This window comes from Equus przewalskii, chromosome 4 (assembly GCF_037783145.1).
Source record: "Equus przewalskii isolate Varuska chromosome 4, EquPr2, whole genome shotgun sequence".
Taxonomy (NCBI): Eukaryota; Metazoa; Chordata; class Mammalia; order Perissodactyla; family Equidae; genus Equus; species Equus przewalskii.
In genome coordinates, this window is record NC_091834.1 from 54,411,001 (window position 1) to 54,433,328 (window position 22,328).

The 22,328-nt window shown below is 46.3% G+C and overlaps 1 protein-coding gene across 4 annotated transcripts in view; it reads right to left on the reverse strand.

The window, feature by feature from the left end:
* RAPGEF5 (Rap guanine nucleotide exchange factor 5) overlaps positions 1–21,913 on the reverse strand; it is a 348,364-nt gene extending 326,451 nt beyond the window's left edge. For 3 of the 4 annotated variants that reach the window (XM_070615909.1, XM_070615908.1, XM_070615911.1), the window contains exons 1-2: positions 21,758–21,880; positions 14,137–14,224 (exon numbers count right to left, since the gene is read on the reverse strand). The gene's annotated coding sequence lies outside the window, so the exon portion shown is untranslated. Of the gene's footprint in view, positions 1–14,136; positions 14,225–21,757 lie in introns of all 4 variants that reach the window. The other variant, XM_070615912.1, reaches the window with a different exon arrangement.
* Positions 21,914–22,328: the final 415 nt, after the last annotated feature.

Consider the following 22,328-nt stretch of genomic DNA (forward strand, 5'->3'; position numbering starts at 1 on the left):
TATGTTAAAGCCCAAGGGGGTTGAACAGTTTGGGGATGCTAAAGTCATTGAATTCTCCGTTGATGGAGTTCTAGCCACGTGCCTAGCACAATACCTATCACTTTGAAGGGAGATATATATAATTTCTGTATCTATAGATATAAATAAATCAATCTATAGATCTTCCTTCAAAGGTATATATCCCTTCAAAGTGAATATATGTATATTCAAATATAAATGATGTCCAGGGATCAGTCAGCTTCAGGCCATGCTAGAGATGATGTAGAAAAGACCCTTTATTTCAGTGTTTCTCACACTTGGCTGAACCTTGGAATCACTTGAGGAGCTTAAAAAAATACTGATGTGGGGCTGGCCCTGTGGTGGAGTGGATAAGTTCGGTAAGCTCCACTTTGGCAGCCTGAGTTTGTGGGTTTGGATCGTGGGCACAGACCTAAACTACTCATCAGCCATGCTGTGGCAGTGACCCACATACAAAATAGAGGAATATTGGCACAGATGTTAGCTTGGGGCTAATCTTCCTCAAGCAAAAAAAGAGGAAGATTGGCAGCAGATGTTAGCTCAGGGTGAATCTTCCTCAGCAAAAAAAGAAACAAACAAAAATACCTGGATGTCTGGTCTCCACCCCCAGGGATTTTGATGTTACTCATCTGATGTATGGCCAGGACATAATGTGCATCCAAGGTTGGGAATCACAGTTTTATTGGAGTCTAAAGGTCCCAATTGTAGTCCTGTTAATTTCTATGGGAAGCTAATAAAAGCTAGCTTCCTGTGTGGCTGACAATGACCACTGTGGGAGCTAAGCATGGTCTATTGACAGCTCATGAAGAGAAATATCCACGAAGCTGATGTACATTGCCCTGGGACATATCAAAGATTAGCTAAAACTCCATTGTGTACAGGCTGCAGCCCTTGATGGGCTTCTGAGTGAGATGCTGGAGCAGGGCTAAGGCTTACACAGCCATGAGCTCAAATAAGATAATACAGATACCCATAGACGGCTGTAAGTTTTGTGTTACTTGTAGCACCTGGGCATCCCTCAACCTGGCTAGAGAGCTCTGAACACCTCTGCCCAATAGCTCCCCCATCTCAGTGAAGAGCATAAGTCCCATACTGGTGGTCAGGTGAACTTCCACCCTATGAGATGACAGAGAATTTGTAATTATAGGTTTAGATTTCTGAATCCAAATTAGAAACCTCTCCTGATTGCTTAACAACTAGTCATACCTCCTTTGAATGAACTGTCATATTTGGAAGTAAGGTCAACCCCCTGTATCTGTCTCTTTGATTATCCCACAGGCCTCTTGATATCCTTATCTCTTGGAGGAGGAGAATAATAATGTCTACCTGAACACCTCCAGGCTCAAAGGCAGGGGCTCATATACACCAACTCACTTCATCCCCCCCTTACCTTAAGAAGAGAGTCCTATCCTGAACTGTGTGTGGCTGCTCCTAATGGGCATCTGGCCATCTCTCTGTCAGCTTCAGCCAGTGGGTAGGTGGTGGTCAGGACATCGGCAGCTCCTGCCTTTTTTTTGTGTGTGTGTGCTGAGGAAGATTCACCCTGAGCTAACATCTGTTGCCAATCTTCTTCTTTTTGTATGGGAACCGCTGCCACAGAATGGCCACCGACAGATGAGTGGTGTAGGTCCATGTTGGGAACCGAACCCAGGCTGCTGGAGCAGAGCGTGCCAAACCTAACCAGTAGGCCATGGGGGCTGGCCCAGCTCCTGCCTTTTAAACAGAATTGTTTAAAGAGTCACATCAGCCCGGAGCCAAGCATGGAGGTTCCAGTCACTCTGTTGCAAGGCAACACTGTGCCCCTGCTGCGTGCATCCATGGCAGGCCAGCCTGGGATCCTGGGCTGCTTTTCCCGTAGGGCCTTGAATCGCTGGATCTTTACATCCTCCTTCAGGCAGCTGATGGGAATCTCTCCCCAAACTCAGTATATTCATTCTCTATTGCTACATAACATATTACCACACATGTAGTGGCTTAAGCAAAACCCATTTATGGTCTCACAGTTTCCATGGGTCAGGAGTCTGACCACAGCCTGGCTGGGTCTTCTGCTCAGGGTCTCAGAGGCTACTATCAAGGTGTCAGATGGGTTGGGTTCTCATCTGGAGACTTGAGCAGGGAAGAATCTGATTCCAGGCTTATTCAAACAGTTGGCAGAACCCATCTCTTTGTGGCTGCAGGACTCAGGGCCATGGCTTTCTGCTAGGGGCCATTCTCAGCTCCTAGAGGTCACCCACAATTCCCTGCCATGTGGTCTTCTCACAACGTGGCAGCTTACTTCTTCAAAGTGAGAGAGAGACAGAAAGAGAGAGACAGAGCCTCTTTCTCCAGTCTGCTATTACCTAACCAAGGGAGTGACATCCACCACCTTTGCCACATAATGTGACCCAATCAAGGGAGTGACATCAATAGCCTCTGCCATCTTCTATGGGTTAGAAGCAAGTTACAGGTTCCACCTGCACTCGGGAGAAGGTGATATACAAAGACATGACTCATTGGGGGTCACTGTAAGGTATGTCTGCCACACTCGTCACTTGCTTTCTGTATTTGACACTGACTATAGGATTAGATTTCCTCTTTGATCCTTCTTGCCAAGCCTGAACTTGGCCAAAGTTTTTGTTACTGATCCCTGACTGCTTCCCACTAATTCCTCCCACTCTTCCTCCCTCCAGATGCTCTTGGATGATGTCGTTGAATGTGTTGGTGGCAATCAGCCTTGACAAATAGATGCCATCCAACCTCTGAGGAAATTGATTGAGAAAGGTTAAGTGTCTTGTCCAAGGTCACACAGATTACAGTACAGATGGAATCTGAGCCTGGGTCTATTTGATTCCCAAGCCCATGACCTTCTAGTCTGCTTGGCCTACGTGGTAGTGATAATCCCACTCATGGACCAGGACCGATAAAGAAATAATGCATGGAACAGTACTTTGTAAATTGAAGAGTACTATGCAAATATTTAGTAAGAATTTCACTCATTAAAATCACGGATTTTAGCCTTCTTAACAAAATGGATTCTCGCTTGCATTTGCCCTTTCCAAACTCCACATCTAGGAAAAATTTTGTTTACATAGCTTTGTGGCACATTAACAAGAGCTAAATCTTTTTAAATGCTTCCAGTATAATCCATCGTGTAGCCTACAAAGCATAAGTGGGGAAAAATTAATCAAAGGAAAAGTCTTTAATCTCTTCTTCTTAGTCTTTCTCTGTTCTTTTCTGCTTTTTCTCAGCTGGTTTCCTACTTAGACCTGTGAGTTCCATGAACGAGCCACCGATCTCGGGAGAAGCAGGGCATCTGTTCAGACGCCCTTGTCACCCAGAAGCAGAGGGAAAAGCACAGACGCCTCCTTCCCACTTCACTTGGGGTCCTGCCCTGCCCATCTGAGCCCTGAGCTCTAATTGCAGTCAGCAAGGCTTGGGAGCTGAGGCTGCTGGGAGGGCCTGGGATGGGGGCTGGGGCGGGACGCTGAGACTCAGGCCCAGACAGGTCCCTGTTATAGCACCAAACTGGTGAGACCTGAATCTGGTCACAGTTAGGCTTCCATCTATCTGCTGGATAACTGACGCTGTTCTTAAAAGCAGAGAGGTGAACAACCACACTATTGTTTGAGAAGCCTGGGCTTTATCTTCGGTTATTTAAGGCAATGAGGACAGACCACGGAGATTCCCACATCTCTCTGGCGCTGAGACTAGTAGCTAATGAGGCAAAAATGCCTGCTCTCACAGCCCGCCACTCAAAGATAAGAAGTCATTCTTTCAGTTATCGAATCCTCTCTCTCTCTGTTGTAATTGCAACGTTCTCACAGGATATTCTGAATGTTTCTTTAAGGCGGTCTTAAGATAGCCACACACTGGTGCAGAGGTGAGGACCCTTGTAAGCCCTGAGGTCTATGTGACCAGCGGTCAGAGAGACCCGGATTGAAAACCTCAACTCAGCCAGTGGGTCCCTGGTTAACCTGAAGCCTCTCTGGGCTTTCGTTCCTTCTCTCTAAAGTGATGATACTACTCCTACTCAGCTCATGGGTATGCTGTAAAAACTAAATGGGCTAATGCACGTACAATCTTACCATGGGGCTTGGTCTAGACCAGCACTGACCCACAGAACTTGCTGCAATGATGGAAATGTTCTAGACATTTCCAATACAGTAGCACGAGCAATGTGCGGCTGTTGAGCACTTAAAACGTGGCTAGTTTGGGTGTTGTTCCCTGAATGTTTTCCCCCCTCAATTCCAGGAAGGAAGACAGGCCATTGCATTCTCTTACTTCAGGGGCACAAAGACCACCTCACTTTCTGTCTGTGGTTTCAGCCAACCTGAGCTCTCTGAGGGGTCACCCTGGGCAGACAGGGGCAGCTGGGATGGAGTGGAGAGTGGAGGCCACTCTGCAGCTCCAGGATCTTTGCCTTCTCCCCTGGTTGCACCACAGGAGCGGCAGGATCTCAGAGGAGCAGTGCTGAGCACCACACCCAAGAGGCGGCCTGCCAAAATACCTGAGATTAAACTCCCGACCAGCTTGGCAATTTTGTTTAAAGAAAATAAAGACATTTCTTCACACCCAAGGGGACTAAGAATCATCCGTGCTACATTATTATATAATATCATTTCCACCGGGAAAGAATTCCTGGAGCTTCCCTGGGTGGGTCTGAATCATAGGCTGGGGTGGGGAACAGAGAGAAGGTAGATGAGTAAAAGAAGAGAGAGGGCAAAATGTGATACCCATGCAGGATGGAGGGAGTCCAATCTCCCAACCGAGAACTCTCTCTGCCTGTCCTTAATAGAATCACGTTACACTACATCTTTACAATTTGCAGCCTTGTTCACTAATAGTCTCTGAACCATAACAACCAATTCTTTCTGCTAGGCAAGTTGAAAAGACTGAAGATTTAATTCATTACATTATCATCGTTGTAAAGTAACCTCCCATGGAGTGAGCAGGCAAATAGGGAAAACCAGTGCTGGCTGGCCAATATTTTATACTTAATTTGCTGACTTCAGATTCTCCTACTATTCCCTCTGCTAACTGTAAGCCTCCCGAGACTTTGATGCATAATTCTTTCTCTCTCTAGAACTTTGCTCTGCAAGACAGTAGCCACTAGCCACGTGTGGCTGTTTAAGTTAAATAGATAATTGGAATTCACTAAAATTAAAAATTCTATCCTCAGCCACACAAGACACATTTCCAGTGCTCCAGAGCCACACTGGGCTACCCTCTACCCTATTGCACAGGGCAGACCTAGAACATTTCCATCATTGCAGCAGCTTCTACCAGACGGTGCTGCCCTAGAAAAGAAGATTATTGAATCCACATCTAGAACAGTGTTTTAAATGACCTTGGTTGTTATGAGTAATAATTTATTTTATACTTGAATAATGAGAACAAACCTCACCCTGTTCCAAATCCTAAAGAATCATAATCTAGTCATAATTTTATATATCACTCACAGATGAAAAGAAAAGGCAAAGTCTTTCCACATACACAGCACTCTTCCTTCTTTTTTTTTTTTAAAGATTTTATTTTTTCCTTTTTCTCCCCAAAGCCCCCCAGTACATAGTTGTATATTCTTCGTTGTGGGTCCTTCTAGCTGTGGCATGTGGGACGCTGCCTCAGCGTGGTCTGATGAGCAGTGCCATGTCCACGCCCAGGATTCGAACCAACGAAACACCGGGCCGCTTGCAGCAGAGCGCGCAAACCCAACCACTCGGCAACGGGGCCAGCCCCTAGCACGCTTCCTTCTTTTGGAAGCTTTGAGTGTTTTGCTTCCTGCAGACCGGTGAAATTCTGATACTGTCAACAGTGTCCGTGAGTGGCAGTGCCTTTTATGTACCGAGACCTGGTTGTTCCACAAAGGTGACAAGAATATGGGGACCCACGCTCAGGGTGGATGTAGTTAACGCCCTGCTGCCAAGATGGAATGGATTTACGGCAATTTATGCTCGCCCCAGGGAGACTCAGTTTGTTAAAGCCAAGTGACATGGGGAGTTGCCATAAGGACGCAAGTTATGAAGGCATTAAGCCATCAGCTCTACTGAAGCAAAAAAGGGGCTCGGGGCTGAATTGTTTGGGTATACTGTCTACACTAGCTGATTATTCCCACAATGGCCTGGTGTTCCTCTCCATTTTCCCTGTGAAGACGTCCCTTCAGTGGCAGGGATTGTTGCTGCTACATTTGAGCATTGGAGTATAATGCTGCCTGCCTCCCTTTAGAAGCCTGTATTGTTTTTAATAGGTGCCAGCTGCAGCATGCCTACACAGACTTCTAGAAGTTGCAGGACCAGAACATGATCATTTAAGCTCCATCCTAAAGGAACAGAAGCTGCTGCAAGACAATGAGTAAAAGCAGACAGTGAGAGGAAAGGACTGCATTCGAGTGCAGGCCGGCCCGGGGCCACAGCAAGTCCTTCACAGTGCATTGCCTTGCTTGCACCAGGACAACTGTCTGAGGTTACAGTAACAATAACTAGTCATCAGGTGTTTCCTCTGACAGCCTCAGTACTAAGCACTTAACATGGATTATGCCACGGAACCCTCCAACAGCTCTGTGAGGGGGTCCCTCTTACGACCCCAACTCGGTGACATAAACAAGTTAGTGACATCCAAGCTCGTGCAGTGAGAGGTAGTAGCTGAACTTGAACCCAGGTGATCTGGCCACAGCTACAGCCAGTCTCTTGGCCCAGTGTCCTGTCAATTCACCTATACACCTGTTCAGTCCACCCAGTCTTTTAATCAGCTTCCCCATCGCCTGATTTCGTGGTAAAGTTCATGGGCCCTGGGGCCAGATCACCCGGCTTTAAATCCCAGCTCTGCTGTTAGCCACCTGTGCGCTTGTCTGGGCTGGTTTTTCATCTATAAAAAGAGGAGGGTTCGGGGGCCAGCCCAGCAGCATAGTGGTTAAGTTCAAGCCCTCTGCTTCAGTGGCCGGGGATTTGAGGGTTCGGATCCCAGGTGGGGACCTACACACCGCTCATCAAGCCATGCTGTGGCGGCATCCCACATACAAAACAGAGGAAAATTGGCACAGATATTAGCTCAATGACAGTCTTCCTCAAGTAAAAAGAGGAAGATTGGTAATGGATGTTAGCTCAGGGCCAATCATCATCACCAAAAAATAATTTTAACAAAGAAGATGATATTGATGTCTAGCATCACCTGAGAGCTGTCAGAAATACAGAATTTCAGGCCCACCACAGACTGAGTCAGAACCTGCATTTTAACAAGATCCCAAGATTAGCACATTGGAGTTTGATGTCATTATCCTATACTAGAAAATAGTGCACTGCAACGAATTATTTCGTAAGATACGTAAGACTCCCAGATGAGTCCGTTTTACAAAGCCAAACACACATCACAGGGCCAGTTCAACTTCACACGAGCACTTTGAGAGCTATGGCACTCCTCAGATGAACACGGCCACGTGAGACCAGAGGAGTATTGTGTTGAAAGATGAGGAAATGAAGCTAAATCGTCGCTGTTAGGACTCAAGTCAATGAGGTAACATTAGCAGTACAGTTCCTGTAATCCATGAGAGCTGGGAAGGAAGCATCATTTAAGAAAAACAAAATATTTTTGCATCTATTCCCACTGACATTTCATGCTTAATTAGGTCAAGCCCAGGAAAGCTGAATCCTGCTCTGGGGAGACTGGGTGGCCATTGTGTTCTCTCAGGGGACCAATTGTTCCCAACAGGGGCCAGGCAGAACTCCCTCTGGATCTGGTCCTCAGAGTCCCAGAGTTCTGCTTGCAAGAGAAGCTGCTTACAGGCCACTCACCAGGTGGTTTTGAATAAAGGGTCCTGAGTGGCTCAAATTGTGTCTATTCCTTTCCTACTTCCTCCCCCCCCCCCCCCCCGCACCAACTTTCTTAGGAGGTTCCCAAAAGCAGAGCTTGAGACAGGAGCTCTTGTTCAACTGATTTATTGGGGGCATGCTCTGGGAAGAAGGGGTACAAGTAGAGTTGCAGATAAGATACAGGATGCCTAGTTCAATTTTAATTTCAGAAAACCAACAAATAACTTTAGTGCAAACATGGCCCAAATATTTCATGGCACACACTTATGCTAACATTATTCGTTGGTTATCTGAATTTAAATGGAACTGGGTGTTGTTATTTTTATTTACTAGATCTGGTAGCACTGGGTGTAAGGGAAGCAGCCAGGCAGGGAAGAGAGCTAAGTGGACAGGGAGGTAGGCTCAGCTGGAACCTGGCTTCAGCCTGAGCCCACCGGGAACCCAAAATGGCAGAATGTACTAAAGAAATAGTGCTGTCTCGGGGCGGGGGAGCCGGCATTCTGCACGCTCGTGCAGCTCAGTCAATGGCCATGGTCTGCCCCTGGGCAGGTGGTTTGGGAGGTGCCGTTCATGGGCAAGAGTGGTGAGGTGGATCCCATTTGGTTAAGGGCAATTCTTCAGAGACCAAGGAGCCCCGGGAGCTGTTGGCAGCCAGTACCCAATCAGGGTGGGGTGACAACAGCATCCACAATACTCTCCCCCCATCACACACACTCCTGCTGGCAATCTTCAGGCCTTTGAGAAGTCAACATCTGTTTTTCTTTTTTTTTTTTTTGAGGAAGATTAGCCCTGAACTAACTTCTATGCCCATCTTCCTCTACTTTACATGTGGGATGCACGCCACAGCATGGCTTGATACTTGGTGCATAGGTCCACGGCCAGGATCCAAACCCGTGAACCCCGGGCCGCTAAAGCAGAGCACATGAACGTAACCACTACACCACCAGGCCGGCCCCTAGAAGTCAACATCTTTGGTGGTTTTAAACTGGAGGAGGTTCCCTGGATCTATTATCCCTGTTTCACAATCGATCCATAAATAGGGCTTCCAAATAAAATAGAATAGGAGCACACTTGTTCCACTAACTGCCAGATCTGCATCATCAGCATATTATCAGGCCAACTTTGGTTTATTCTGGGTGTTTCCGAGAGCTGGACTGAGCATTTTCTTTCCATGGTACTTGTAGAACAAAGTCATTATTTCACTAGAATGGGAAGCAGGGGTGAGGGGAAGAGCTTCCTCCGCATAGTCCCTCCTTCCAGGCAGTAAAGACTTGGCAGTCTCCTCTCCAGGCTGGCTCAGCCGGCGTTACTTTAGGAATATAAAATGACATGACGGCTTATGGATAGGGCATAAATTGTACATAAGCAGCTAAAGAGATTCCTGGTGCTGTGTTTGAGATGCACTCGTGCATTTAAAGCCCAGCAGAAAACTAGAGGTGAAAAGTACTCAGGAGCAAAGACTTCGAGCCAGTAGGAAAAGAGGGAAGGTGTTGCCCATTTACTCAGCAAGGAGGCCATAGGATCTATATTCCCAAACTCCAGAATCCCCTCTTTCCTCATTGACACTGCTAGTTATCGCTAGTTCCTTGCCAGCTACAACCAGATCAGTCTTCCCAGAATGTGGTCCACAGAACACCAGGCTTGTACACACCCCTTGTAAGTGAGATTCTGTGTTTAAGAGTTAGGAAAACTCTGCACACTGTAGCTATTTCATTGGAGTTTCACAAGGCCCATTTGAATTGTAAATGCCCTGAGAAGTCCTGCAGTAAACAAACCCAGCTTTTTGCTGATGTACTTGTTTGCAGAACAGCAGGAGTTTTGTAGGATAGGCACCAGGAAGTGCTGAGCAAGGCCCACCATTCAAGGGACAAAGGACACGGAGGCCAAAAGCAGTTACCTGAAGAGGGAGAGGGGGTCCCCCTCCGACATTTACACGAGGGAGCCAGCTTCCGTTCCTCTCATTCCCCCATTACTAGTTTCTTCTGGATAAGAAATTGAAGGTAGTTAAAAGGTTAACTGGAATCAGGAGGGATAACACTTTGCTACTGTCACGACTGTTACCCCAAAGATCCCTCACACCACGCCTTGCCTCCTCGAGCTGACATCCACACCTGGAACAAATTGAGGGGAGCAGAGCAAGAGCGCCCCCGTTTTCGCAGAAGCTACCGCAAGGGGGAGCTCTTAGAACGTAAGAGAAATGGCAGCGGGTCCTGCAGGCTCAGGAATTGGCAGAGCGTAGCTTTTGCCTTTCGTACAAAACATCAAACTCTATCCCTCACACTGAGGAGAAAGGACAAAACGCATGCTGCTCATTGCGACTCTTGGGAGAAAAGAGTCATCTTAGAAGGAAGTAATCACCAGTGTTCTGTTTTGACGTGTTTAACAGATTTTTATTATATAGAAGGATAAGGCGTACAGACAGAACATGCTCACTTTTGCTCCAGTTAAAAGGGTAGGAATGGTGAGAGTTGCCTGTGGGTATTATCTGGGAGTCAATGAGAGGATCCTTCTGTCTCCAACACATTTCTGAACATAACTTACTGATACCTGAAATTTCACTATTAGAGATTTATTCCTTAAATCAGTGGTTCTCAACTAGAGATGATTTTCCCTCTCATTCAAATAGATTGCTAGGTCCCACCCCCAGAGTTTGATTCAGTAGGAACCAGAGAATTACATGTCTAACAAGTTCCCAGGGAATGCTGACGCTGCTGCTTCGGGGACCCCGCTTTGAGAACCACCAGTTAAAAGGCCTGAAGGAGATAATGCATGTACATAGCTATTAGTATAATGCCTGGCTTATATAAGCCTGCCACGGTCAATGGTCCCGCACCCCAGTTAGATCAGAATCGCTGGGGCGGATTCCAGATATCACCGCTTTTTGAAGCTCCCAGGCGATTTCAGTGTATATAGCCGTGGCGCAGATGCGCCGCAGTCAACGTCAGCTTCTAATAGCCACTGAGGGAAGCAGATGACAAAGGCTCACGTGTATCAGTGCCACCGTGGGGCGAGTTCTGCAGCTGGACACACCCAGGCTGAGACGCGCATGCGCTGCCCTTCATGCGCATTCACGTAGTTCAAGAGTTTCCAAACTGGGCCCCATACCTTTGCTCCTACCTCATCACTGATGGTCTCCACCTCCTCTGAATAGGCCTGGCTTTATCGCCTCCACCTCCCACCTACGCCAATCTTCTCCATGCTGAGTCCCAAAGGACTTCTCCAGCACTCACCCACTCACCTCTCAGCACAGTCTATAGCCTGATCCCCACCCCATGTGCTGCTATTCTCAGAGAAGGGCCTGCAAGCACGGCCCCAGCAGGCAGCTCTCTGGGCATCAGCTGTGGGATGCCCAGCCTTTCCTAGCCCCTGGATGGCTTGGGCGTCAGTTCACTTCTTTTCTAGCCCAATGGACCAGCGTGGTCAGATCCTGACCAGTCTTCATCTGACATCTACAACTTCGTGTGCACTGGTCCCCCTACCTTGAGTGATCCTCAGCTCCCTTCCTGTCTGCCCTCTACTCTGCAAAGGAGTTATCCTGCTAAGACAGAGCCAATTGCCTCACTCCCTCATGCAAACCTGCCAGTTGGTTCCACCCTTTCTTTCTAGCCACACTGGCTGTTTGTACTTGCAGTCCCTCCTCTCTGGGCTGTCACACAGGCGCCCCAGGGACTGAGACACTCTCACACCCTCTGACTCCTGCTCAGCCCTCTCAGCTCACTCAGCCCCTCCCCAGGAAGTTGTCCCTGAAGCTGTGCTCCCCTCCCTAAAGGCTGGGTTATGGAAGAGGCTGTTACTATAAATAGTAAGAGGTATCATAATTGTTGGTTTGTCTCTCCAACTAGTTGGAAGAAGGGGGAAAATCTTCATTAATAATGAGAAGTACCATTTATTTATGCAGTGTCCATCATTTGTTTTTCAGCCATGCAGATACAAAATGAGAAAATGACCCCTGCTCCAAGGAATTTACATCTGATTGATCTGAGAGCTTCCTAAAATGTCACCACAATCTTAGGTCCAGCCCTAACTAAAAGTCAGGACTAAGAGTTTGATAAGAGATTTCGTTCAGTTATATAGCTATTTGTTTGAAAACTCTTACAAAAGGTATAAAAATTAAAGCACAACTTTCTTACACATTTACCACATTGCCTTTCCAAAGTAGGAAAGTAATACAGGTAAAGAAATACAAAACTGGGCAAATTATACCAATACCTATGTCTATTTGAGTAATTGGGATCAGGACTGGCCCAGAAGCAGCCCCAGCAACCCCCACCAATGGTTACAGTCATCCTAACCCACTCCGGAGGTTGGAAATCCATGAAAGGACTACTCCACTCCCAGAGGCCACCACAGAGAGGCTGCTGCTGTATAAACCTCCAGCCACATCTGAAACAGGTGGCCGCACACCGTCCCTGAACTCTGCTTCCCTTCCTTCCTTGCTCTTCCTCCACTGGCCCCTCCCAGGAGCAGCTGGTCTGTCCTTGTGCCTCCAGGCCCCTGCAGCTTGCCCAAGCAGATGTTATTTCCTCTTCATCCCCTGCCCCACCTATCCTTCCCACAGCGCAGGATTCCTTCCCCACGTTTCCTGGGGAGCTGTGCATTTGTTGTGTTTGTGTTTGAAGGGGGAGAGAAGAAAGGAAGAGCTTTATTCTCTGAGCCACAGCCTTCAGGAATGCACCTTCCTGCCATCTGTTATCCTACAAGCCAGAGCAAAGGAGAGCACTCCTGACAACCTGGTCACCAAGTGGGCCCTGTGCCTGCGCACAGTGGGAATCAGAGTGTTTGAATAGGAGGACCCCACCCCACCCTCCTCCTCACCCTGACTAGTGCTGCACGAGACCCTTCCTTGAAAATATGAAAGTCAACCTTGAAATGGAGACCCAGGTGGTAACTTGAAATACACACCTTAGCTCTAACAAAAGGTGAGCACAGGAACTACATGCGTGCTAGGCCAGGCCATGCTTCACAGGAGCCACATCATCACAGAGGATAATCCCAACAGCCCACTGAGCAGAAACTACTGCTGACTGCTGCCCAGCAGGGCAGAAGCAGTGTGGGGCCATATGACCATGTGGACTTGAACTGCACAGGCCTTGTGCCTAACTTTCCAAGCGCACAGTCTTCAGCCTGCTGTCCTGAGTCAGTACCCACAAAGGAGGAGGCTGAGAAGAGTCCTGGAGAAAAGCCCACAAGGTTTTACTTTTGCCACAGAAATGTCCCCAAATGGATTGCACAGTTGAGTGAATGAGAAAATGACGAGCAGTTGCAAAGACGGGGGGAGCAGTAGCCTCAGATAAATTTTCTCATTCAATGCCTGTATTGTTAGTTCTTCTACCCAAGGGTTTTTATGGAGAGTGAAGAACCACAGAGCAGGCAACAGCGACACCTACCGTTTGGAACAGATTAAAACCGGGTAAGGAGAAACCGGAAACCAGACTTCTGGCCATAGAGGTGGCATCACTTACCCTTAAATTCCACAAAAGAAACAGATCCGGGTCTTTCACTATCTTTCTATTTGTTGTTTGGGGATTTCCCAGTTACCTGGTACAATTAGGGAAGCTATTGTTCAGCTAATAACATATTTTAATTAGCAGTGATTACAAGATTCTTGGAACAGTTTTCAGAGAACACAATACAGCCAAAGCATGGTACTTAAACAGTATTAAACTCTTCCTCACATTGTAAATTGCCTCTTCTCAGTACTATAAAGGTGTAGAACCTTCAATAAATAAAGCTGATATGTCTGATAATAGAGCACCATTATGGGTTGAATTGCATCCTCCAAAAAGATGTTATAGACCTAACCCCCAGTACCTGTGAATGTGACCTTAATGGGAAATAGGGTCCTCACAGATGGTCAAGTTAATATGAAGTCATTAGGGCAGGCCCTATGCCAATAGTACTGGTGTCCTTATAACAAGGGGGAATTTGGACACAAAGAGAGACATGGACACGGGACGAACACCACGTGAAGATGAAGGCAGAGATGAGGGTGAGGCACCTTCAAGCCAAGAAATGCCAAAGATTGCCAGCAAAGCACCAGAAACTGGGAGGGAGTCGTGGAACAGATTTTCTTTCAGGGAGAAACCAACCTTGCTGCCACCTTGATCTCAGACTTCTCACCTTCAAAACTGTGAGACAATAAATTTCGGTTGTTCTAAGCCAACCAGTTTGTGGGACTTTGTTATGGCAGCCCTAATTTTAATTTGAAGAGTCTGCTTACATTGTCGCCTCAACTGGACAGAAGCATTTTGATACACCCAAAGAACACAAGTGGGTTCTAATCTTACTAACCAGCTGTGTGACTTTAAAGTTCAGAGATGCCCAGCAACTTACTTACCCAGTTGCCTTGTCTATGCACTGGGAATACCACCAACCTCCTTCGAGTTGATTTGTATCCTCGATGAGCTCATGCACATGAGCAAGGCCTGTAAATTGGAAAGGGTGAGAGTTAGACATTGTTATCACAAGGAATATTATTTTTCCTTCATCTGACCCAGGCATGGACAGACTGGCCTGCCCTGCTCAGAATGAGGCCATTCACGATTCACGTGCCCTTCCAACCACCTTGCTCTTTGCCTTGGGAGGTTGCCCTGTTGGGAATGCACCAATGGCCCCTTTCTCCTTGGCTGTCAGTTGGGATTGGCCAAGGGGAGACAGCAGCAGGAGATCAGATGGCAGGAGAAGAGAGAGGTCAAGGCTTTTATCCCCTTGGCTCCCACCCCATTGGGTCACCAGGAGCTGACTGTATCATCTACAGAAGGCTTCCACTACTGTCAGGTAACTACCCCCATACGGCTACCCTCCGAGGGTTCCAGAAATTCTAGCCTTCCCTTGTCCTGTCAGGCTTAGGATGTAACAACTCCCTGCAAGTGCTAACTCCACTGTACTAAATGTGACCGATGACTCTAATTCTGCCTACAGCTTGGTAGATAATCCCTTTAGTAAACTTTCCTCAGAGTATCCAGTTTGAGTATGCCGTCTTTGGCCTGCCAGGACTCTAACTGACTCAGTAATTCATTTGGGAAGTGTCCCTAGGAAACAGCCTCAAAATGCAATTATGAGCATGTTTTACTCATGGAAAACTCCTTTGTTGAGGGAAATGGAGCACAAGTTATTCATACCATGCGGTGGCATCATGGTTATCCGAATTATTCACCAGAGGTTGCATGGGGTGAAGTGGAGTATAAGTGGAGTATAAGATATTGGGAAGTCAAGTGATTGTGTCCCTTCTTTACTACAGCAAAGATAGGGATTGTGTAGACCAAAAAAAAAGGGGGGGGGGGGGCAGGAGGCACAGGAATACCACTAAGGCGTAAAAAGGAAGGAAATCCTGCCGTTTATGACAACATGGATGGACCTTGAGGGCGTTATGCTAAAGGAAGCATCAGAGAGAGAAAGACAAATACTGTATGATCTCACTTATATGTAGACTCTAACAAACCGAATTCAGAGAAACAGAGATCAGGTTTGTGGTTGCCAGAGGTGGGGGGGGGGGGGGTAGAACTGAGTGAAGGTGGTTAAAAGGTACAAACTTCAGTTATAAGATGAGTTCCAAGGATCTAATGTACAGCAAGGTGACTATGGTTAACAATACTGTATTTTATATTTGAAAGTTGCTAAGAGAATAGATCTTGAAAGTTTTCATCACAAGGAAAAATAATTTGTAACTATTTGTGGTGATGGATGTTAACTTATTGTGGTGATCACTGAGCAATATCAAATCATTACATTTTAACCTTAAACTTAGATGATGTTATGTCAATTATATATCAATAAAACTGGAAAGGGGCCAGCCTGGTGGCACAGCGGTTAAGTGCACCCGTTCTGCTTCAGCAGCCCAGGGTTCACTGGTTTGGATCCCCAGTGAGGACACGGTACCACTTGGCAAGCCATGCTGTCGTAGGTATCCCACATATAAAGTGGAGGAAGATGGGCAGGGATGTTAGCTCAGGGCCAGTCTTCCTCAGCAAAAAGAGGAGGATTGGCAGCAGATGTTAGCTCAGGGCTAATCTTCCTCAATAAATAAATAAATTTAAAAAAATAAAACTGGAAAAACATGGACACAGTAATTGGCAGCTCCTCCTATCAAGAGGTAGAGTTTATTTCTGCCCCCTGATTCTGGCCTTAGCCGTCCTTTCCTTTGGCTCTTGGGATGCTAACAAATGTGACACAAGTAGAAGCTGCAGAAGTGCTCGTGCGTTTGTGGCTTGCCCCTCTCTTGCTGCTCTTTGGCAGTCCGCGGGCCACCACATGAGAACACCTGGGCTAGCCAGCTGGAGGATGAGACCGCATGAAGAGAGGCCCTAGCCATCCCAGGCATCTCCAGCATCCCAGCTGAGGCCCCAGTCATGTTGTTCTAGACCGTCCAACACCAGTCAAGCCGTTCAGATTTGAAAAGAGCGACCAGCTGACCCACAGAATTGTAAGTAAATAAAATGATTGTTTTCTTAAGCCATTCTATTTTATGGTGGTTTGTTATACTTCAAAGGCTAACTGAAGTAGTAATTATAGAGATTGTAGGGTCAGCTGACTTTTTTTAATGGAACTAGAGAGAGTGCAGAGGGAAAAGGAAAAGTGAAGGCTGTGAATGTCCAACTGAGAACAGAACTGGAAAGTCAGCAGCCTCTTGGCAGCTTTGAAGGCATCTCGCATCTCCTGTAATCCCAGGCAGATGTGGCTGTGAGCCAAGCCCAACACCTGGTTGTCATGGTTGCAAAACTGCAATAAATATTCAAACCCACCAGGGCTCTCAAACTAAGACAGTTTAAAAGTGTAGTTCCACACCAGCAGCAACGGTGTCGGCTAGAGACTTGTTAAAAATGCAGATTGTCAGGCTCCGCCCAAGGCCTATTGAATCAGACACTCTGGGGATGGGGCCCAGGACCCGAGTTTTATCAAGTCCTCCAGATAATTCTGATGCAGGTTTTGAGAACCACCGAACTCATGTAGGGCTCTGATGGGAAAGGAGTGGGACTCTGAGATGGCGCTATTTTTTTTTTTTAAAGATTTTATTTTTTCCTTTTTCTCCCCAAAGCCCCCGGGTACACAGTTGTATACTCTTCGTTGTGGGTCCTTCTAGTTATGGCATGTGGGACGCTGCCTCAGCGTGGTTTGATGAGCACTGCCATGTCTGCGCCCAGGATTCGAACCAACAAAACACTGGGCCACCTACAGCGGAGCGTGCGAACTTAACCACTCGGCCACAGGGCCGGCCCTGAGATGGTGCTATTTGAGCAGACAGGGATGGAGCTGAGAATTCTAAACCCCCTATTCCCCTTAAATCTGCCTTGTCCTCAGAGGTAGTCCCTCTCACATGGAAGGAAACTACCTACACCTGCATAAAACCTTTCAACAGCCACCAGGATGTGCCTCCCGGCCTACAAGAAGAATTGATCCCAGTGTAGCCCAGATAAACACTGGGCCTGCACTGACCTCATCCATTTGTGTGCAGGAGTCCAGGGAGTACATATAAGAATGCAATCTAAGGATGATGGATGAAAGAGGATGAAATGTAAGTGTTGGTTTTCAAGAGCTGGCTAAAATCAGCTTGTGAGAGCCAAGTGTTAAATTTTCAAGGATTTTATGAAATATTTGTAAAACATAGCCCTTATTAAAACTTAAATCACATAAACTTACAATCAGTACATAAAAATAAAGGTCATACTTAAATCATCACTCCCACTTATCTTCACTACACTTTACTATTATCTATGCTTTTGAGATTATTTGGCTTTACTGTAGCTATATGAGAGAAATACTACATAATAGTGGGCTACTCTGCATCTCTTCCCAAATCTGTGTTCAGTAATAAGATGTTTATAGCTTGAAGTGAGTAATGGTGAGAATATTTGCAACTTGGAAATAGGCTAACATAATAAGTCAGGGCTTTTCTTTTTACCCCCTTGGATTCCTGATTGTTAAACATTTATCAGTACACCACTGACAATAAGGCCTGATAAGGCTAAATTTATTTTCATGAGTATCCTCATCTGAGATTCAGGATGTAATATGTTGACTCTAGAACCTGGGAGTAACATTAAATTGAAACTCGGATTCAGTGGGAGCTGTATTCCTATTGCTGCTGTGACAAATTACCACACACTTAGTGGCTTAAAACAACATAAACAATATAAAGTACTATCTAGAACTTCCTAAGTTCAGGAGGTCAGAAGTTCAAAATGGGTCTCCCTGGGCTAAAGTCAAGGTGTTGGCAGGACTGCATTCCTTTCTGGAGGTTCCAGGGGAGAATCTGTTTTACTGCTTCCAGGTGCCCTTCCACCATCTTCAAAGCCAGCAACAGCCAGTAGAATCCTTCTCACAATGCCTTCTTTCTCAACTGACTTTTCTGCTTCCCTCTTCTCCATTTAAGAACCTTTGTGATTATTTTGGGACCACCCTGATGACCCAGGATCCTCTCCTTAAGGTCAGCTGATTAGCACCTTAATTCCATCTGCAACTATGCTGCCTTCCACAGTCGCCTACATTCAGAGGGAATCATCAGAACCTTCCTGCAAAGGCTCAAGGAGACAGGGACATCAAGATGAACCTACTATGTGCAACCTGCTCAGCAGCCCCCACACCTACTCCCACTACCACACACACACCCACTTGTACCCTACTGGCAGATCCTGGAGCACTCTCCACACACAAAAGCATTGAAAAGTATGCTGGGGATGGGACAACTGTACAACATATATTGGCAGAAAAAAATGTGGAATGGTGGGCAGAAACCTAAATCAAATTATCCTAGAGGGATGCATGGCCTCTTTCCCAGTTCACAGACCTGGAGCCCTGGAATGAATGTCCAAGCATAGAGTATAATGCAGCCATAGAGCATAATAAGGATTTTCTTCCAAAGCTTTCCCAGAGCAAACTGTGGCCATTTACTCCGGTACCTGGAACTAGAGAAAGGAAAATATACAAACCTCCCAGGAGTTATTAGATACTGGCTCTGAACTGACATGAAACCCCAGAGACCTGAAATATCACCTTGGACCACCACTCAGAATGGGAGCTCACAGAGGTCAGGTGATGGACTGTGTCCTGGACCAAGTCCTTCTCACAGTAGGTTCAACATGGACACTTACTGTGGTTATTTCCTCAATCCCAAGATGTACAGAAGAAATAGATAAACTTGGCAACTGGCAAAATGCTCACATTGGATCCCTGACCTACGGCATAAAGGCCATTATGGCTGGAGGGGCCAAATGGAGTCCCCTGGAACTGACCCCTCTGCATCCTTGAGAATTGCCAAGATTAGTGCTGAGGTCAAGGACTGGAAAGATACAGGGGTGGTGATTTCTACTGCATCCTCAGCCTGCTTGGCTGGTGCAAATTCTAGAAGGGTCGTGGAGAATGACTGTACTTTCACTGATTAGGTACTTTTGGCTTTTTAATATGCATTTGTGGTCTCTACCTTGGGGAAAGGAAAGGTTTTTCAAAAGAAGACCTAAAACCAAGAATCCATAAAAACAAAGATTGATCAATTGGACATATAAAGGTAAAAATTTTCTGTATGAAAAACCTACATGAAAAGATAACAAAAAAAAAAAAGATTTTTGCAACACAGATAACAAAGGCCTCATTTACTTGACATATAAAGAACACTTGCAAATTAATAAGGAAGACCTAAAATAGAATAGAAAACTGGGAAAGAAGCATAAATAGAAAAAGAAATCCAAATGGCTCGTAATTAAATAAACGGAACTACGACAAGGAGAAACCACTCTTCTTTGCCTTGCACATTGACAAAATATTTAAAAGTTTTAAAAATACAAGACGTTAGCAAGGATGTAGAAAATGCACATTTTAATATATTATGTAAATTGCAACAACCTCTTTAAATTATAATTTGGCAATATTCTATCAAATGTAAAATGCACATAATCTTTGACATAACAGTTGCACTTCAAAGGATCTACCCTGCCCAATAATTTTTGCATGTGTGTGGGGAGATGCTACTGAAGCAATAATTGGTTAGGCCAAAAACTGGAAGGAGTCTAAATGCCCAGTATTTGGAAGATGGAGTGAAGTAGAAAATTGAAAGCTCAAATACTTCGATTCAATCTTGGTTAAAATTACAGTTTGACACTATGGACCACAAGTTTCAAATGTATCGTGAAAACTTTGAATGAAGATGTTGTTCATGTAAGTGCTTTCCATGAGAGAAGCATCTGGTTAGCCCTGATCCGTTGCTTAAAAAGATAAGAAGGCAGTTAGAGAATATTTGCCAACTAATTACTGTAACACTAAAATAAGTCCTTACCTATTCATATCCTGTGCAGATGAAGCTGAGTTTCTGTTAAAATCAGTTTACTAAAAAGAGCAAGAAGCTGTCCTAATATTTAGAGGCCTGTTTTCATAGTTATCTATCAAAATGTTGACCTGTAACGTTGAAATCATGTGTTTGTCATCGGAAACTGCATAGAAATGCTTATTTTAGAGGATTATGTTTGTTCGCTTGCAAGCTATGTTTGCACAACAGATTTAACTGCTTATCAACCTGAGACACTTCACCACCAACTGTGACCTCATGGGTCTTGTAATAATAAACAAACCCATGTGAAAACCATGAAGTTTCTCTTGGGGTTAAGAATGTATCTTTATTTTGGCTTTCTCCTCTCACTGGGTTATGTAAGTAAGATCATCTTTAAGTGGTGTTAACATCAGATTTACTATTTAAAACAATTCAAAATATTTTATCTTTTTAATTAGCTAAATGAATTATGGCACACCAAAACAATGAACAGCCCCCTGCCCCCAGGGGGGTTCTCAAATCTGAGCACAGAGGGCTTGTTCAGTCACCAGCAAGCCCCAGCTGGCAGTTTCTGATTCAATTGGTCTGGAAGGGGGCCTAAGAACGTGCATTTCTAACAAATTCCCTGATGATGCTGGTGTAGCTGGCCTGGGGACTACACTCAGAGAACCATTGCTTTAAAGGCATGAAGGAGCTCTCTATACGCTGATGTGGAAAGATTCCACAAGACACAATAGATTAAAAGAACAAACAAAAGACCGATAGGTATGTCTCATTTGCTTACATAGACAAATAGACTTAACCATGCTTGGGAAATGGCTGGAAGGAAATATGAGGTCGGGGACGTTTTCTTCCAGGCAAAGGTGGGAGAGAGACGCACCTATATTGTACATCGTTTGATACTGCTTCTGTTTACCACGTATATGGATTAGATTTTTAAAAATTAAAATAATTTCTAAAAACCAAAATTAGTAAAAGAGACTGTCGAGTCTGGAACTGGCCCAATGTAGTCTACCGAATGCATCCCCTTATGGTGATGAGCCCAAGCAGGCATCCCAGGCTCAAACCATCTTGATGGTTAAGTTCTTTTCCCAGAAGGTGCCCTGGCGGGTCCTGGAGGTAAACACACAGGAAAATATGCCCCTCTGTAGCCGGTTCATTTCTCATCCCGGAGAGCTGTGGGAAGCCGGCAGAAACTAGCCAAAGGGGCGGGGCGATGGAGCTGAGTTGCTTGCGTCTGTGGGAACGGGAATCTGCGAGCCTGCCTACGCATAGCGGCCTCCTTCCCGGAGCAAGGGATGGAAAAGAAACTGTCGCTGGCCTCAGAGTCAGGGAAGGACAGGGGCGATGGTGCTGCGGCTGCGGGGACGTCGCAGGGGCTGCGGGGCGGGAGGGCTAGTGCGGGGAAGGAGAGAGTTGGGGGTGCGACAAAAAAAGCCCGAGCCAAAGGCTCTGGTTGCCCCCCAGTTTACTTTCAGGCCTGACCCTCCGGGGCGGGGGTGGGGGGGGGCGAGGAGGGAGGGTATCTGACAGGCACCTGCGCAGTGGGCAGAGGTACTTGGCACCTGAGCGTAGGTGTGGCACCTCGCAAGGCACCTAAGTGGGAGGCAGGAGGAAGGAGACCTCCACCACACTCATGTCCCCAAAAACCCTGCGGCCCCAGAGCAAATGCCGCCCTCCCCCACCCCCCGCACGTGCGCACCTGTTTCCTAGTAGTAGATGAGGCCGGACGCTGCGGCCCCAGGGAAATGGCAACGACAAAAGCGGCAGCTACCTTCAGAGCGGCCGGCCGGGAGGGGCAATGTGCTTTGCCACAAATGAAGGTAGCAGCTTTAGCCGGTGGAGGGCGCGGTTGATCACCGGTTTTGCAAAAAAGGAGCGCGCAGCCCTCCCACGCTCAGCAAGGGAAAGGACTGGGAGAGACTGGGGTGTAGCCACTTGGCTGGTAGGAATTCAAGCCCCGGACTGTGGTGGAGTCGTGGTTGGTTGGTTTCATTTTGGTCAGTATTTTTGCCAGCTGTCACCTTATCCTCCACCTTTTTTTTTTTTTTTTTTTGCTTATAGTGTTGCTTGCATAGAATAAAATTCAACAGTTTTAAGCATACAGTTGGATAAATTTTGGTAATTGTATAGCGTCGTTTAACCACCATCACAATCAAGACATAGAACAGCCCCAACATCCTAAAAGTTCCTGGTACCCCTTTGCTCTTCATCTTCTCCCCTGACCAGCGGCCCCACCCAGCCCCAGGCAACCCCTCAGCTGCCTTCTGTTA